This window comes from Vigna unguiculata, chromosome 3 (genome assembly GCF_037176805.1).
Source record: "Vigna unguiculata cultivar grain cowpea cultivar isolate G323 ecotype 2 chromosome 3, ASM3717680v1, whole genome shotgun sequence".
In the NCBI taxonomy this organism is placed as follows: domain Eukaryota; kingdom Viridiplantae; phylum Streptophyta; class Magnoliopsida; order Fabales; family Fabaceae; genus Vigna; species Vigna unguiculata.
In genome coordinates this window covers 23,568,156-23,573,787 of record NC_140794.1, presented here as the reverse complement: position 1 = coordinate 23,573,787, position 5,632 = coordinate 23,568,156, and positions in this window count along the sequence as shown.

The window sequence follows — 5,632 nt, the reverse complement described above, 5'->3', positions numbered from 1 at the left end:
GGGAGCAAAAAAATATCAATTTTGGGTTGGCCTGACAGGAAGGTCCATTATTGCTTTTTGCACGCTCCTTCTGTTTAGACTGCATCTTCCTGCACCTCTTTTTTCTTGCTGCGGTCTTCTCCCTGCACCTCCAAAGATTTTTCCTACACCCCCAAGCATTGAGTGTGTTGATCATTTCGACCTTTTGACTTAAATAGGTAAAAGTAATTAAGATAATTACTGCTCAACGACATTTTCCTTTCTCAAATGTGTTTCGAACATTGAACACTTGATTTTTTCGGTTGCATCACTACATTAAGGTTTATCGAGATTTTGTTCTGTTTTTCTTTCACTTGCATTATTTCATTAAGTTTTATATACACAGATACGTAAGTTATTGTTTCATATTCATTATATATTTTATACATATTGTTGCTAAAATACATTATACATATATTTTATACATTAAGCTATGTATGTATTGATGCATGATTATAGATGATGATTCTTTTTTTCTAAATGAGACGAAAATGTTTCTAAATTATAACGGAAAAGGGAAAAAAACTCAAAAAAATTTACCAGAATTATAAAAAAAAAAATTCCATGTCTAAATAACTATATTAATAATAAAATTTAGATAACTATATTTAAATAACAATATTAATCAAAATTTTAAAATAACAATAACCATATTAATCAAAACTTTAAAATAAATATATAAATATAAATAATATATTAATTAATATTAAATAATTATGTCAATATAAAAAATTAAATAATTATATTTACATAATATATAAGTATATATAATATATTAATAGATATTTAAAAAAATTATATTGACATTTAAATAATATATAAATATAAATAATATACTAATTGATATTTAAATAATTATATTAAAAAATGGTTAATTATGTTTTTCGTCCCTCAACGGTGGATTTTGGTTTTAGTCCTTCATCTTAAGGTTGATCTAGTCCCTCACGTTTTGAATTGCATGAAATTTGTCCCCAATTTTAAACTTTGTTAGTATTAATTGACACATAGCTAATGGATGGTCACGTCAAAATCCCGTTTAAAGGTTTTTTTTATGACACTATTTTGCACGTTTTACTTATACATTAATAATGGTTTTAGGGCACGTGGTAATTAAAGAATGTATCATGTAACCATTAGATGCAGTGTTCTGTTAAAATTAGAAAGGGGTTTTGTTGAGAACCCTATCGATTAAACTTGTGTTGGTGAACAAAGATGGAAGTAGTGATTTCAATTTGTAATCCAAAGGTAGAAACTTCATTCACAGAGCGAAGAAGAAGTGGGTGGTCAGTGGTTTGATTTGATGAACGAAATCACCATTTATGAAGTGAGGTTAGTTGTATTTTTTAAAATTTTTCTTTCATTGAATGTCCGTTTTGCTCTGGTTTGGTTGTTTTTAAAGTCTGATTATGGTTGTATTTTTCTGGTTTGTGTTTTTATTTGAAACGTAGGGCTGGAAATGGGGTTTGCGGTCGCGTTTCATCATATGGGTAGGTTTGAAAGGAATAGGGGATTGAAATACGTTGGGGTGAAATCCGCGTTCTTAAAGGGATCGATCCAAATTTTTTGTCATTCTTTGAAGCATTAGGCATCGTGAAGGATTTTAAATACATTAGAGATGTGAAACTTTGGTGGAAAGGTTCAAAACAGAAGTTGTTAAACAATCTAAGATTGTTGAGTGATGATAAGGAGGCATTAGTGTTGGCTAAGTATGCAGAGGATAGGACCGAAGAGGTTGATATATTTGTTCAACATGTTCCTTGTCAGTCCGAAGTGGTGCATTTTATTGTTGGTGCTGGAATGGATGAAGAAGTGGGTCAAGCATAAGTGGGGGGTGAAGATGATTTGGTTCATGAGGCACCTATAGGGGGTGAGGTTGATGTGGTTGGTGAGGCAGAATTGATGGGTGAGGCTAGAGTGGGGAGTGAGGCAGAAGTAGGTGTCACAACCGACGGGACGACAAACTAAAAATAAATTGGTTTGGAAAAAGAGATTAGAAGTCGTCACCATAGTTTATTCTGAAAAACTATGAAAAAACCATAAAAATAATATAAAGTCTGTGAAAACCAAATTTAGGGTCCGGGAGTCGGTTACGTGTAGGGAAGGTATTAGCATCCTACAACGTTTGTCCAAAGGCAATACCTTTAACTAAATTTGCAAAAGAGATGTGTTTATTTTAAATATTTATTTTCCCTAAAAGTAAGAAATAAATTGAACAAAATATGTTTTGAGTGAAAGGGACCTGACAAGGGTTAAAACCTTGGTCCTATGTATTCTCATTAAAAATGAGAAATCAGGACTACGTAGTTCTTTATAAATTTGTTTGATTAAATGATTTAATTTTTGAAAGTTGTCCTTTGACATATTTGAAAGGGAGTGCCGTGCGACGCGAGCAGCCGATTAGACACAAAACACATTTTTTATAACTTATTTATCGAAAAAGAGTGTTGTGTGAGGCGAGCGATCAATTAGATACCAAAAACAATTTCTAATAATTTGTTGCATTTTAAAAGAAAGTGTCATGCGACGCGAGCGGCCGATTAGACACCAAATACATTTTTTTAATAATTTATTTATTGAAAAAAATAGTGTCGTGTGACACGAGCGGTCAACTAGACACTAAAAGATAAAATAAAGAAAACAACTTTAAATTTTATTTATCCTTATTTGTATCATATTAATAAAATTACTTTAATTCCTATTTCAATTTTAAAATACATTTATTATTTTTGAAAATGATATGAGTGAAATGTGAGATTTAATTAAAAAAAGATAAATGAGAAAAAAAAAAGATACACGAAAACGTGGTGCATAAAGAGAAACGCAGGGTGCATAAAGTAAATGTGGGGGTGCATAAAGTAAAATGTGATGTGCATAAAGTAAAATGCGGGGTGCATTAAAGTAAATGCATCCTAGCCTGACAATAAATTAAAGGAGTGAGGTGTGTGCATAAAGTAAGCTAAAACTTAATGTAAGGGGTGTGGGATTATTACATTGGGGAGTGCATAAAGTAAATAAATAAACAGAATCCAAATTAAAAGTAGCAATGCACAAACTGAAATATGGAGGTGTGTGAAGAAAAAGAATCAGCTACCCTAGTAAAAAAAACAAGGGTGGTATGTGAATGAATTGTGGTGGTGCGTGAAGAAAAAGAATATGCTACCTTAATAAAAAACAAGGGTGGTAAGCGAATGAATTGTGGTGGTGCGTGAAGAAAAAGAATTTGCTACCCTAATAAAAAATAGGGGTGGTTTGCGAATGAATTGTGGTGGTGCGTGAAGCAAAACTTAAACTTGCTAACTAGGAATGGCAAAAATACTCGCACCCGCAGATATCCATATATAAAATCCGTGGCGGATACTTACTACCCGCAGGTATTTATTACCTGCGAGTAGCAAGTAGCGGGTATTTTAATACCTGCTTATATATGGGTCGGGTACAGGTATCATAATATCTATACCCGCGGGTACCCGTTACTCACAAAAAATTAAAATTAAAATTAAATTTATATTTTATTAAGTTAAATTTAATTAAAATTAAAATTAATAGTATATTTTATTATGTTAAAATTAATTATAATTTAATTTAATCTATATTTTATTTTTATAATTTTATATTAAAAAATTTATAATATATATATATTTATTTAATTTTTTTAAATATTTGCGGGTATCGGGTATCGGGTATCGGGTATCCATGGGTACCCGCGGGTTTTAAAAATATCTGCGGATATTTTTTAAGCAGATATCCGGTGGGTAAACGAGCGGGTAGCGGACAGGTTTTTTTTGTGGGTCAGGTTGCGGGTAGGCACTATCCGTGTCTGACCCGACCCGTTGCCATCCCTACTGCTAACCTTAATAAAAGAACAGGGGTGGTGCGCGAATGAACTGTGGTGGTGCGTGAAGAAAAAGATTAAAAACCCTAAAGCCATATAAAAAACGCAGCATCTAATTAGCAGCTTTATATGTAATCACCATTTTCTGCAAAATCTTCTTTATATTCTTATTAGCAGCTTCAACGGCCCCTTTCATTTTCGGGCGATAAGGAGAAGAATTGTGATGTTGAATTTTGAATTCTTCACATAGCTCTTTCATCATTTGATTATTCAGATTAGTTGCATTATCAGTGATAATTTTATTAGGCAGCCCATATCGACATATCAACTCCTTGTTTATAAACTTTACTATCACTTTTTTGGTCACATTGGCGTAAGAAGTTGCTTCCACCCATTTGGTGAAATAGTCAATTGCATCCAGAATGAAACGATGTCCATTTGACGCTTTTGATTTTATGGCTCCAATAACATCTATTCCCCACATCGCAAATGGCCATGTTGCAGATAGAACATTTAAGGTTGTAGGAGTTATATTAATGTTATCTGCATAGGTATGACATTTTTCACATCTTTTCACATGCATGTAACAGTCATTCTCTATAGTCAAACAAAAATAACTATCTCTCAAAATCTATTTAGCCATAGAGTGTCCATTCATGTGTGTACCGAAAGCTCCTTCATGAATTTCTTTCAATATCAACCTTGCTTCTCTTGTATCGACACATTTGAGGAGTACCATGTCATGATTTCTTTTATACAAGACATCCCCATTTAGAATAAAACTTGAAGCTAACCTTCTCATGGTTCTTTTATCATTCTCAGAAGCTGTTTCAGGATATTCTCGGGTCTTAAGATAACGATTTATATCAAAATACCAAGGCTTACCATCTAATTCTTCCTCTACTAAATAGCAGTACGTTGGTTGTTCATAACTCCTCATTTTGGTCATCGACATTTTCTCATCTTGACTAATTTCAAACATTGACGACAAGGTGGCCAAAGCACCTGCTAATTGGTTATCCTCTCGTGGAATGTGATAGAACTCAATGAAATCGAAATGCTTCATCAATCCTTTAATGTATGTTTGATAAAGGGATTAACTTTTGGTCTCTAGTCTCCCATTCCCCTTTTAACTGATGAACCACCAATGCCGAGTCACCATACACCTTCAACACCTTCACCTTCGACTCCATAGCTGCTAAAATACCCATGGCACATGCTTCATATTCTGCAACATTGTTGGTACAACTAAAGCACAACCTTGTTGTCATCAGAATGTAATGATTCTTTGGCGAGATGAGCACTGCCCCTATTCCATGTCCAAGCGCATTAAATGCTCCATCAAACAATAATATCCAAGCCTTTTCATGATGGCCACCCTGCTTTTCACCAAATAGGACAAGAATGTCCTCGTCTGGCAATTTAGGTTGCATAGATTGATAATTTTCAATGGGTTGTTGAGCCAAATATTTTGCTAAAGCGCTTCCCTTTACAGCTTTTTGAGTCACGTAGACTATATCATATTCTGATAGCAACATTTGCCACCGAGCCAATCTACTAGCGAGAGCAGGCTTTTCAAAAATATACTTAATTGTGTCCATCTTGGATATCAACCAAGTAGTGTGACTCAACATATACTGACGTAAACGATGTGTTGCCCATGTTAATGCACAACAAGTTCGTTCCAACATAGAATATCTTTGTTCACAACCTGTAAATCTTTTACTCAAATAATAAATGGCATGCTCTTTCTTCCTTGTCTCATCATGTTGCCCTAAAACA